Here is a 14,564-nt window from a genome sequence, read left to right on the forward strand (position 1 = left end):
AAGCCAATACAGTGTAGGTATGTTTCGTTTCATCATTTTGTAAAGGAGAACAATCAAAGGAAAACCGGAAGAGAGTAAGAACCAGGATGTTAAATATTATTGAGAATGTTTTTTGAAGGTGTGGGAGAACAAGGGAGAATCACTTTTATCCTTAGATCAAGCTTGGAGGCTATATGGAGCCTCCTTCAAAATGAATACAGTACATAGAGAATCTTTCAAACATGAAACAAAGAAAGTAACTGCAACAGCCAATGCAACAGGACTGTGTATGGTGAATAGGAAATCCTATATTAGACTTTTACCTCTGTCTTACAGTAGTTTGAAATCATTGCGTTACTCGTCTCTTCTGTTTCCTCATATAGCATAGAACCAACGCCTTGACAACACATCAAGAATAACAGAAGAATGAATACTGAACACTCAACATGATAATAACAGTCATTTCAGACATGAGCCTTATCTATCCCTGGAAATATAACAAGCCTGATTACAAAAGGACTGAATCACCATGAACCTGATAACCATAGTTTATCCAACGGTATAGATCCGGTCCTATGTCTCTATTGGTCAGTTTGCATTCCAGCCGTGGCGATAACCACGATATCCCCACGCTAAAATGGAATGTTCACACATCTTCAATATCAATCCACCTCTTATTAGTAGCCGTGGCGGTGTCCAGATCAATGTTTACAAAGATGTGCTGTAGCATTGTCATTGCCTGGCAATGTTCCCTTTTTCAGCGGAAGTATCCGCAAATGAATAACAAATAGTTCCATTAAAAATACATTTTAAAGTTCGTATTGTCTTTCTTTTTGAAATATTGACGGATAAATGTGGCAACCGTTGTATAAAAGCATTATGGAACTGGAAGCCGTGGGATGGCACGGATATCGCCACGGCTAGTGGGAGTGGTAAGGCACGACGCGCAGCGGAGTTCCATAATGCTTTATTGAAATACAACAAGCAGGAGAGGTCCAGCATTGATGATAATGACAAGGTAGAGTATATTGGCAGGCTCATATGGAGGGACAATACGGTACACCTTGTTCTGTTGTTCAAGACTAAAAAATCAGTAGCCATGCAGCCAGCACACTTCTCTTTGTTCATAGCCTAATCAAGGCTTTGTGTGTGTGTGTGCTTTGCAACCTACACTGTAAAAAGTGAACATGGGCTGTCATTCATGTAAGGAGTGATTTCAATTTGAACTGACCCAATATAACTATGTTTCTGTCTTTTCTTTGGTTTAAGTATTGTTATCACTTTCATTCAATTTAAATCAAGGCCTCATTGGTTTAAAGTGCTTAACTGACTTTGAATCAAACAGCAAATTTTCACTCAGGCGCAAACGTTGCATGTCACGTGATTAGTGACGTAGCCAAAGTTCAAGTTCAAGTTCCATTTTTCCGCCATCTTCCTTTCTCGCATGAAGAGGCAAGACACACCACGGGAGAGATGAGCAAAAGAAATCGGTAAAAAAAAATATAACATGACTGTTGAATAGCTAATATGTTTACATTACATTTACACGCAGATGGGATTTTGATTTGACTAATAACTGTTAAATGAATTTAACGTCATAATTTATCACACAACGTCGTCGATACTTTCTTAGCTAACGTTAGCTAGCTAACGTTAGACCGTTATGCTAGCTAGCTGATGTCTCTTCGCTGTCCGTGAATGCTACAGTCAGGGATGTTATTCACTTGATGATTATGTTCGCCACTCGTATGGTTCCTCGATGCATTTCTTGTGCCAGGTAACATTTGCTAATTAGTTAGTAATTTTAAGCACACGACGTGTAACGTTAGGCCATTGTAAAGGATTTAGCTAGTGCTAGCTAACGTTACCATCCGGGACTGTTTGCTATGGCGTCGACATGCTGACAGGTTTGTTAACTTGGGGTTATAATTTTATATCATGTCGTTTTTGATGTATGCTACAGCAATGTTATTTATTATTATTGCCATTCTTAAGGCCCCTGACCTCCGCACCACCCAATGCATTTCTTGCGATGGCTAACTCATATTAGCGTACACGTATAGGCTCGGTCTGGCACGTGTAGCTAACGCCACCATAAATGTGCTGCCGTTGCATTAAGGCAGGCTGGAAGTCTTGGGGGGGGGGGGGGGGGGGGGTAGACGGTGAATGTGGGAAAGACGGTGTTAACATGTGTTTCAATGGAAAACACTGGAGTCTTTCTTTATGTATGTTACTTTGCTATTATTAATAAATGGCTCCCTTTCTTGTAGGCCTGCCTGAGGTGATTGCACGTATGCACTGTCAAAAGCTGCACATTTTAAGGGGTAAGTGGTTTTTCTTGATTTATAGTTGAGTATCAGGTGTAAGGTTATGTTCATAATTATTATAAGAAAAGGTATTCTTGCTTCATCACCTGTGATGGGGAGTTTCATTTTATGCAACTGAATCCAAAGGGGAATTCGAGGTGTCAAAGCAAATGTGTGTGGTAGTAGAATACATGGGACGTCTTATATATCATTCAAAATATGGTAATATTCTGTGTGTTATGAAAGAAAAATATAAATTTCAAATAGTCCTCAATTTGCCACATTTGTAAATGTGATGTCTTACTTTTGAAGGAGGTGAAGAAACGGAACAACGGGAGGATTATCCGAGAAAAAATGGCCAAGACATTTGCCCTTCGTAGACAAGAAATAGTGGAAAAGCAGGCCAGGGTGGAAGAGCTCCAGGAGCGATGGCCAGCGAGGTTTCAAGTAGAAGAGGTATGAGTTGAATCACTGTCATATTTTACTACTATATTTTTGTTAGTATGTTGTGCTCTTGTTTTGCTGTGAAATTACATCCCTGAAAGTCATTTCAGCATTTACAGACAATAGACATTAGACACCAGAACAGGTTCACTGGTCACTCTTCAGTAGTCAAAGCTTCAAAGTATTCCTGTGCGAGAATCTGACAGAATCTAGAATCATCTCTCAGCACTATCCAGTCAGGCAAACAACGCTGTATATTTTCCTGCTTTTTTGTTCTATGCCAGTTATATGCATTAACATGTAATGTGTTGTCTGATTTGTATATTTCAGATCAATGCTGAATTCCTACGGATCACAACGGTACCTCTACAAGCAAGATTCTTGTCCAGTTTGGATAAACAGAGCAGTCAGCTTCTCCAGGTCATTAGGAGCAAAGGTGGAGCAGTCGGTGAGAAAACCAGTGACATCCTTAAACCTTTGGATAAGGTATGAAATGCATATGTATTCAATTTCTGATTTCCTTATCAGTTCAGTTCTGTCGGTCAGTGAGTTCAAAGCTGATACATTTATTATCTTTTGATGTGTGTCTCTTGCTACAGAGTGTGGACTTGAACATCAGAAGAGAGTGCCTCCTGAAGTCCCTTGTGATATACCTGGGTGAAGATGCGAGCCACCTGATCAAAGAATACCAGGTTAGTCAGCAAATCATGGCAATGCACTGAGATCAGGCTCTTTTTTCTGTTAGATGTAACGGTTGGCCCTGGGCGTTTGATCAGACTAATAACTATCCAGGAGAATGGCACTGTGTCTTTCCCTTTTCTTGCTGTCTTTCTCTCAATTCAATGTACTTTATTGACATGCCAGTATATAAACAATATTGCCAAAGCATGTAACAAACGAATCAGCAATTAACCAGCATTCCAAAAAGTTATTCTCATGCCCTTCCATATATCGTGCTCATTTGCCTCCACTGTCCACTTGGCTATCAGTGTGTCTGTTTGAGGAAAAATAAACCAGCAAACTTCTCATATTGATATATTCTTAATATTTGTCATACAACTGCCACCCCCGGGGACAATAAACTAAACTAACTTAATGGTCTGATTTCAGGTCGTCCAAAAGGAAGAGGCGGAGACGGAACTTGAACACGCCACCATGGCCATCTTTGTCTTCCGGAATGGTGATACTCTCTCCCCTCCAGAAGACATTGGCATTGTCATCGACGGTGTGGAGGTACTAAATGAGTTGTCCTCAGTTGCATCGGCCTGTGCCATGCTATTTGGCCTGATTTATACACTCAACTTGAGCTATCCAGCCGAACTCAAATATGCCTTTGAGACCTTTCAAAAAATCATAATGGATATTGAAAGTAGGCAAATGTCACGAAGGGTACAGAATCTATGTGTTAAGCTGCAGGAGTGAGTGAATATCGAGCTTCCTTTGTGGGAAAATATGTGAACTATAGCTAAAACTGTCACATTGCTAGTTATCCTGAGCCTTAGTAATCACCCTGCCCATGTGAGAATATAGCTGGGTATCTGTAGGTTTAATGCTCACTTTGAACATATTAGTTATCCTGATCCTTAGCAATAATCACAGCAGAGATAAATGTTGATGGAACCGTTGCCCATGTGTAGCACGGAGAGAATACCTGTGTATCTGTATAAAATGCTCACTTTGAAGATAGACATTTTACTTGAACATTTTTGGCTAATGTAAAATGTCTTAAATGCAAAGAGAAAACATTGGTGTTATTCAAGTTCTTATACTTGCCAGGGTCAGATTTTTTATTTTTTATTATTGTGGCCATGTTTCTTGGTTTTAAAATGGACCATGCGTTTCTTGGGATTTAAATGGCACTAGTTTTAAAAAGGAGACTAGACTTTTGCCTTGTTAGATGCTGATGTGTTTTATATGGTTATTTCATGCATGTTGGTGGGCATTCACATTGAGTCTGGTGTTCGTTGATCAGTGGAGGGCAGTGCAGCTGTGTGGGGGTGTCAATACTTTGCCCGTTTTACGAGAGAGAGCTCTGATTTTGAATCCACCCAGCACAATCTGTCCCTCGCTTTAAATGTGTGCACACAGGGATACAACTGCTGGTCAGGTAGCTAATATCCTGTCAGAGATTTTGTATGTACGGATGTATGAATGTATGTGTCTGTGTGGGCAAATGGTTGTGTGTGTGTCTGGGTAGGTGGTAGTATGTGTGTGTATGTGTAGCTGCTTGTGTGTGTTAGTAGATGCTTGTGTGTGTGTGTGTGTGTGTGCATGTATGTGTGTAGGTGGTTGGATGTGTTTGTTAGGTGGTTGTGCGTCTGAGTGAAGGTGGTTGTGCGTCTGATTGAGTGTGTGTGTTGGTAGGTGGTTGTGTGTGTGAGTAGGTGGTGCATGTCTGTGAGTAGGTGGTTGTGTGTGTCTGTGAGTAGGTGGTGCATGTCTGTGAGTAGGTGGTGCATGTCTGTGAGTAGGTGGTGCATGTCTGTGAGTAGGTGGTGCATGTCTGTGAGTAGGTGGTGCATGTCTGTGAGTAGGTGGTGCATGTCTGTGAGTAGGTGGTGCTGTGTCTGTGAGTAGGTGGTGGTGTGTCTGTGAGTAGGTGGTTGTGTGTCTGTGAGTAGGTGGTGCATGTCTGTGAGTAGGTGGTGCATGTCTGTGAGTAGGTGGTTGTGTGTGCATGTCTGTGAGTAGGTGGTGCATGTCTGTGAGTAGGTGGTTGTGTGTCTGTGAGTAGGTGCTGCATGTCTGTGAGTAGGTGGTGCATGTCTGTGAGTAGGTGGTGCATGTCTGTGAGTAGGTGGTTGTGTGTCTGTGAGTAGGTGGTGCATGTCTGTGAGTAGGTGGTTGTGTGTCTGTGAGTAGGTGGTGCATGTCTGTGAGTAGGTGGTTGTGTGTCTGTGAGTAGGTGGTTGTGTGTGCATGTCTGTGAGTAGGTGGTGCATGTCTGTGAGTAGGTGGTTGTGTGTCTGTGAGTAGGTGCTGCATGTCTGTGAGTAGGTGGTGCATGTCTGTGAGTAGGTGGTGCATGTCTGTGAGTAGGTGGTTGTGTGTCTGTGAGTAGGTGGTGCATGTCTGTGAGTAGGTGGTTGTGTGTCTGTGAGTAGGTGGTGCATGTCTGTGAGTAGGTGGTTGTGTGTCTGTGAGTAGGTGGTGCATGTCTGTGAGTAGGTGGTGCATGTCTGTGAGTAGGTGGTGCATGTCTGTGAGTAGGTGGTGCATGTCTGTGAGTAGGTGGTTGTGTGTCTGTGAGTAGGTGGTGCATGTCTGTGAGTAGGTGGTGCATGTCTGTGAGTAGGTGGTTGTGTGTCTGTGAGTAGGTGGTGCATGTCTGTGAGTAGGTGGTTGTGTGTCTGTGAGTAGGTGGTGCATGTCTGTGTGAGTAGGTGGTTGTGTGTGTGTGTCTGTGAGTAGGTGGTGCATGTCTGTAGGTGGTTGTGTGTGTGTGTGTGGGTGGTGCATGTCTATGTGAGTAGGTGGTTGTGTGTGTGTGTCTGTGAGTGAGTAGGTGGTGCATGTATGTGTGTGAGTTGGTGGTTGTGTGTGTCTGTGTGAGCAGGGGGTTGTGTGCGTGTGCTAAATGCATGCAGCCTAAACGCACTACCACCTAATAAATGAAGGGAGCGCTGGACCCAATGTGAATCCAGCCTTACTGCCACCAATTGTCTCTCAAAATCTGTTCTGAGGGATGAGGAACCTTTTGTTGGATCAATGTGTTTTAGGCTTTAAAAAGTATTTAATTTCACATTTAAAAATTATTTAATTTTACATTTACATGTTATTTTTTATAAATAAGTCTTTTTTTTTATGCATAGATCTTTATATTTTATTTAAAGAGTAGCCTAGCTCACCTCAAAACCATTTGTAAAGGTTTGAATTAATGTGATTTTAATTGAATAAAAGAAATGTTATAAATTTAACTTGTGTCTTTTCAGAATTTCAACCAACTTGATTTTTCAATTTGGAAGAAAGTAACTTGATTACTTGTAACAGGTTGAAGCAATTTCATTAATTTTTATGAAAGGGAAAAAATACATTATATTCATACAGCATATTACTTTGTAGTGGTGTAAGATTTTGTCTCAAGCCAGGGTAAAAATATAAGTTTATGCAAAGTGTAAAAAAAATAAGTTGTAAGTAGAAATTATGATTTCATTATATTTGAAAATTTTCATTGGTTTTAATTATTTTTTTGATTTAACATTAGTAAATTATTTCCTTTGTTCAAACTTACTTTTTTAATTTGAGAAAAACTAAAAATTTGCTGTAACAAGTTGAAATTATGATTTCAATATATTTGAAAACTTTCATTGGTTTTAATCATTTTTTTTAATTTAACATTACTACACATATTTGCTTTGTTCAAACTGATTTTTTTTAACTTGAGAAAAACTAAAAAAATTAGGTGTAACAAGTTGACGCAATTTTTTTAATTTGATCCAAAGTATCACTTTTTACAGTGTATTAGAATGAGTTTAGCAGAAATTGCTTCCTGAACTTAAACATTTGCCAACAATTGTTGTATCCATCAGTTCATTATCCGGAGAAAGGGTACCCTACGATTCTGATGCCTGGTAGAGGATGTCGTTCCATCCCAGCAACGTGCAACCCTTGTCGTTATTGTTGTTGTTGTTAGACTTAACCCTAATACGTGAGTTTGCCACCTCATCCTAACCCACAAGTGTAATGCCCAACCCGGGATATAATGTAGGCAAAAGGAATGTTGTCAAAAACATGACAAAAAAGGAATTTTGTCAAAATAAGAGATGAAAATCAAGATGATAAAGAATTTAGTGCATGCTAACATGGACAGGCATCAGAATAGCACAAACTGTATTCCAATGACACACACACTACATACAGTAAGAAAACAATAACCTCATCTTACACCCTCCTCCAACTATTAATTCATTGCTGTTACGTATTGCACATCACCTTCTTCTTCTTCTTCATACCTGATTAAAAGATTACCCATTAAGTTTGAGCGATTCAATCATCAATCAAAGTCATGCCAAATCATGCTGGGGCTCAAGAATAGCATTATATGCAGATTCTAAGAAATAAACACAGTGTGCATCACCTTCCAAAACACAGGAACGACTACATGTAATGTATAATTTTGTTACATCTCAGCATCTGGCTAGGGCAGAGCTAATGAACGTGATTGGCTAGCAGCTGTACATTTCAGCGGCCAATTAGCTTGGCCGTTTTTGTATCAATTATCTGAGTGGCGGTGATTGATCACATTCTAAAGCTGATAAAGCGGCGGCCTCTCTTGTTGCTTTTCAGTAATTAGCCAGAGTGCAGGAGAGAGATGTACAGAGTCAGACAGTGCTACTAAATGTAAGGTCAGCTATTCAGGGAGGTCCTGGAGGGAGGTTTTGGACAGCTACGCTCATTTGACCTCTCACGCGTCCAGTCTCTCACCAGCATCTATTACTTTGCCTCATGTTTCATCATTCCTAGGGACGCCGGAGCCAGGCAGAGGCCACGCTCAGTGAGTTTGTGACAGAGAGCTGTCGCTTTGACTGTGTGTCACAATGGCAGGCCTACTGAAATCCTTGTGTGGACAGCCGGGGCTGTAAATTGTCAGTGGAGTGACTGTGTGGATACTGGCTTGAAATACCGAAGGGACCCTTAAGGTGATGTCCAAAAGTTATTCCTGTCACCTGGCAAAGGCTGAGCACATCAACTGACTTCTTGCACATACCAGCAATATATATTTTATTCATACGTTTTTACTTGTTCCAAATATGACTTGATATTTTAATAATATTGAGCGTGGTAGAATTCCTGAGCTGGTACTGAAGTGTTTACATAAATGAGTAACCCCCACCCCAGCGAAAGCACAGGGCAAGAGGTAATGTTTTCAGTGGTGTGTGTGAATTGGTTTATATTGGAGCGGATCCGAATCACAGAGCGGAACCAATTAAAACAAAACTTTGAGCAAAGCCAGCTCATCGTGTGGGAGAGCTAGAGACATGGGGTGCGTTAAGTATCTCAGCGATCAGTGATCAGAATTAACTTAACGGGTTGCTCAATTACTGAGCTGCTCAGGGCACAAGTGAGCAGTTTTGAACTATGATCTGTTTGAGCCAAACACCACGTCATAATCATCATCACTGAACAAAAAAATAAAATAAAGATGGATGCCGAAAGGATGCTGGTACGCCTGTCGGATGGCAAAATAAATGCATGCGTTTTTGTAACCGAAGAAGAACTTTGACGTATAAGTGAAGGTGAATAAATAACATTACATCTCGCCATTTGGACCTACGTTAGCTATAGTGGCAGAAAGACAACAGGTGGTGATTAAAGTTCTCGTATCCTAGCAACTCAGCACTGTTAGAGCAGCCCGTTAAGTGTGGGAAAAAAAACGCTCAGCGCTCAGAGTGAGCATTCGCCGGCTGGTGGAGGGCTCAGTATGGATGTGGGTGTCTTCGCTGACATTCAATCAATCAATCAATCAATCAAAGCTTTATTTGTATAGCGCATTTCATACCCAGAGGCAACACAATGCGCTTTACAGAGAACAAGGGAGGTGGGCATACGACCCACTCTCTACATATTCCAGAGGGAAGCAAAAAAAACAGTAATCACCCAGGCGCCAGATAAGTGAGCTGTAAAAATTCTTCCCTGACCCCTCTCAACAAGGCGATCGAGCAAGCTCCAGGAGTATGTTTGTCTACCGGCTAAGAACATTTATGAAGCAATACATTGCATTAAATTACATTTCAGAGTGAGAGAGGCTAAAAGCATCATAGGAGAGAGAATATTCTACGGACATGCTACATCATCCACAGTAGACACAGGGGTATCTATCGGACTTTGGGAGGTCTGCTGGTGACAGTGGGGCATCCACTGGACCTGGTTAGAAGATAGGAGGGAGAGAGAGAGGCACTAGGGAGAGGGAAGGCAGAGGGAAGGCAGCGCAGGGTTAGTAGCACATAGAGCCATACAGACCACACAGATATTGAAACAGGCAACCTGGGGCAAGCTCCTGGAATATATTTGTCTAATGGCTAAGAACATTTAAAGAACAATAAATATTATTAAATACAATTTTCGGAGCAAGAAAGGCTAAGAGCATCAGGTCCAGGCCTAAGCCGGATGTGGACTGATGTGTGTCTGTGTGTACGTGTGTGTGTGTGTGTGTGTACTAAATACTACGATATCCACAGCTCCGCAGCTGACACTGGACCTGGTTAGAGGATAGGAGGGAGAGAGAGAGACACTAGGGGAGACAGAAAACGGTTAGTAGCACACTGAGTCATTGAAGCAACACAACAGTCAGAACAAGCCTGTTTCAGGATAACCAGCTTCTGTACACTACTTGATATACATACATTGCATAGCAGGACAAATATCAATGTATACAGAGGATTCACAGGTAGGTTTGAGGCTGCCTTTCTGTATCTCAAGGTCCTAGCTAGTGATTGTAGGCTAGGTCGAAAAGGTACGTCTTGAGGTCTCGCTTGAAGACCTCCGTTGTTTCAGCCCTTCTTAGGCACTCCGGTAGGGTGTTCCAGAGGTTGGGGGCATAGAAACTAAAAGCTGCCTCTCCATGTTTCTTGGTCCTGGCTTTTGGAACTGTTAAAAGTTCAGTGCCTGAGGATCTAAGTGGTCTGTTTGGCATGTACTTAACAAGCATGTCTGAAATATATTCTGGTGAGTGACTGTGGAGAGATTTATAGACTACAGATGTGGGAACATAAGAATGTAACTTCACCCGCGGTATTCTAACAGGCGCTTTACGGCATTCCGCACCACCGCTCGCCTGCCCATAGGGGCGCAGTAATACCACTCATTGACCCATTGCTGTAGCTCATCTCGCACATTAGATGAGCCTACCGTTCTCAAACTCCTTGTTCTCTGTCTGGTTGTAATTTAATTATTACGAACAAAGCCTATCTATTTATAGTTTCTATCTCTGTAACTGTCGCCGGGTCTATATCTGTTAACTGTCGGGACAAGTAGAAGTTTAATACATTAGGCTGAGTGTTCTCATATGGAACATGGCATCAGGACGAGTAAGATGGCTAACGGAGATGACCAGAGATGTGTTTGAAATGGTTCACTCACTCCCTATTCCCTATTACCATGGATGTATTGAGTGCGACTCATAGTGAACTACATGGGGAATGATTTAACAGTTTTGGGACACTACATGGAATATAACTGCGTAAGATATTCATGACTCAAACAAGCAGACGCGCCGATCACTGATGGCAGCAGGTTGAAATATCAGGTAGTATTCAGGTTCCATGTTTAGTTGAATGATAAATCCCATATAAATGGTTGGAATTCTAATGATGTGCAAGTGTGATTTTGTCAACTTTAGTGCTGTCTGCTAATAGCAGCCTGTGAAGCTGCACGATAAGACCGTGATAGCAAGTTAGCTCACGACAGCAGCTTCCATAATATTAACGGTAGCTGTCGGTGGCTAAAAAGCAGATAGCTAACTTTACAACGATGATTCCTGTAGCTATTTTGATTTTGATGCTATTAGTTCAACTTCTGTTTCTCGGGCAGGAACGGAGACGAACTCGCATTAGCAGCAAAGCAGCTAGAGGAATGATCTTAACATTAGCTAACTGCTTTAGCTACTGCTAGCTACCGTCTTCTTCACTTCTCCTTTGGTAAAACATGACACCGTTGTGTTGTGGTATTGTGGAGGGCTTAGGCAGAAGCAGGAAGAGAAACCACTTTTGCCCCATATAAGTAAAATAATGGTCTCATAAGCATTTTCGATTGTAAAATTGTGTTCACTTGTTTTAGTTTGCAAACATATGCAATTTTCTTAGCATTCCCAGCTTTGTATGTAGTTTTAATGTGAAAGATACATCTTGAATGCAGTCAAGACAAATTATTTTGCCTCATAACTTTTGTCAAACCCCCTGGTTCCAGTCAATTGGATTATAGGCTACTTTCATTTACAATGACGTTACCTTATGAACACAAATAGCTTAACCTATAGGCCTACATAAAAACAATAGCCTAAAACCATGTTTATTTACAATGTATTTTCTTTCATTCATGCCAATAGTTAGGGTGAGGAAAACGACGCGCGGTCTCTTTAGCCCTGAGACCATCAGGCAGGCAGCTCAGGAGGTCGTTTAAGGCTATATATATTATTATGATATTATGTCTAATAATACATTCGTTGAAAGTACACAGGCTGATCTACTATACGGAATTGGACCGAGGAGGGTTCTCATATGGAACTAGGCTGCACACGCCCGCCCGCGACAAGAGCTGAATTGTAGTCAGCTTTCCCCGCTGCGCGCAGGACGCGTGCGTCCCCCGCTCCGAGCGAGAACGCAGGCGGAATGTCGCTCCCCGTCTGAAACGGCCTTGACTCCTGGAATCCCAAGGTCTTTCATATTGAAATTCTCTTGATGGTCTGGGGATGCGAGACGTGTTAAGGGAGTGCATCAGTCGTGAGCCTTGACAGTAGGCTACCAGCCTGCGCTGCGCTCAGAACAAAGTTGAATGAATGGATGGACTTTTTGGAATCCTGAGAAATGTTTATTGCGCTCTAAAATCATGAAAGCATAAATGTAAAAATGCAGCAACAGAAGTAGTCCAGATGAGATGGTGGTTTAAATGAATGGCAACACATAAATTGAGACATAAATTGAGACTGGTGATAATGCTGATAATCTACAGTAGGGCCTACCTCTGGCTGAGTTCATGGTTACAGCCATTCATCTCTTACACATGGGCCTATACAATACTTGCACAATCTACTTTGGACGTTAATCCATCCATCTATCAATCAAACTAGCGAATTCAATGGCCGGTCATGGCAAAGCACCCGCTAACGCAGGCTACCCCCCTCCCCACGATCCAGGGCTAGGAAACCAGTTCATCCAGTTTATTTGAATATAAAATAATTTTGGTGGGGGGGGGTTACAATAGTCTAGTCCAGGTTCGCTGGCGAGTGACGAGCTAGTCAGATGGCGCATGCATGTGTGGACATTGTAGGCCGATTCTGTAAAACCTAAAGAATAAAAGTAGGCTACGTTCAACATTCATTGGAGTGGTCCATTTGGATAGGCTAGTCTAATCTAACTAAATTGAGGACCCGATTTTCAGTGTTTGCTGGTAGCGGACTGCATCGATCAATGCAATGACTCTCCATGTTTTTCAGTTTTACCCTTTTCATCAATAAAACATCATTTTTACAACCATGTCTAATTGATTGGGAAGGCATTTAGAGCTGCCGGTCTATTAGCCTACATTCGGACTCAGAGGATGACATAACTGTTTATTGAGAAACAATTGGCTATATAAAGAAATACCACAATGCATGTAGTCTAGATATATTACATTATGGTTATACACTTTATGGTAGACTGCCCTCTCGCTCGCTAAGCAGGCTACATTGTGGCTGTTTTGTTCATCGCCTATAGGCTACACATTAGAAAAATGTTTTTTTTTATATAGACCTAGAAGGAATCAGAATATGTGGAAATTTAATTTTAGCCTATTTTAATACAATTCAAATTCTGCTTAGAGGGAATTATTTTCAACGGACATTATGACCTGAGCATAATTAATAATTATCTAAGTTAATATAGGCCTATAAGAACGCAACGCTTTTTACGATAGGCTAGGCCTATGCGTCTTGTGATTGTACTGTAGCCTAGGCTACAACTTAAGGCTTGCCCTATTGAATTCATTTTATAGCCTACTAGGCTACTCATTATTATCGAATTATCTAGTTGATATATGAATAAAACAATAAGCCGTTTTAATGGCTATGGGCTACTAGTTGTAGCTATATGATGCGCTCTGCTCTTATACGCACGGTTGAGGCGGCAGCTCAAATACACTTCGCACATATCCTCTGCTATAGCCTCTCACAGACAGCTAGGTGCACTTCATGCATTGGTAGACAGTTCTGTTCTTGCTGCAGCTTGTCTTCACCATGCAAGTATTTTTTGGGGGGTATTCTTCTGTGGACACTGCGAGGGGCGCCGCAGGTGGCTGTTTGGACGCCAGAGCGCGCAGCTCTTCAGCCAACTGGAGGATGTCGCGTCTGGGGAGGCTCTGTGTCTCTCCACCATTCCCCAGCGAGTCCAAGCTCCCCCAATGAATAATACTTATTTATAATAGCCTACATAGCGCGAAACTGTGCATATAATAGGCTGTAGCCAGCGCGAAACTGCGCATTCCCTATAGCCGTTCATTGAATAGCTGGCGGCCGGTATAAATAAATAAAAACATACACGATATTTTGTTATTTGAATGATCTTGAATATATATATATATTCAAGATCATTCAAATAACAAAATATTGTGTATGTTTCTTTCATTTATAATTTAACAATAGGGGGTGCAACAGAACACAATTTTAGGGAAAGTCAGTGACAGGCGGACTTCAATGTTTTATTAAAATATAGTTATGTGCAAATGAAAACCCACAATCGTCCTATGGACCTTACCCCGATTTTGGAAATCAGATAAAGGCGTTCACAAGACCATTTCAATAATCGCATTATTACAATTATCGGTTGATGTCTCACTGTCAAACCTGCCGCTATGCACAAGATAGTTAATGTCCGGATATGATTGGCAATGAGTGATTTTACTCATGGCGACTATGTCAATTTTGTATGGATCCACACCTCCGATCAAGTTTATTTTTTCTTTGTATCGTGCTGAAGCCATATAGCCTACTGCGCTCAGACTTGGCTACATTAGCTGGTGCCCCGTCTTTAAATCTACTTCCGGGGTTTACGAGTAGCCTACCAGTTGAATGCGTTCCAGAAACAAAACGCAAAACCCTCACGTTCACCACATCTTTACTAACAAATATATTTACAATACTGT

This window comes from Borostomias antarcticus (genome assembly GCF_949987555.1).
Source record: "Borostomias antarcticus genome assembly, chromosome: 1".
Taxonomy (NCBI): Eukaryota; Metazoa; Chordata; class Actinopteri; order Stomiiformes; family Stomiidae; genus Borostomias; species Borostomias antarcticus.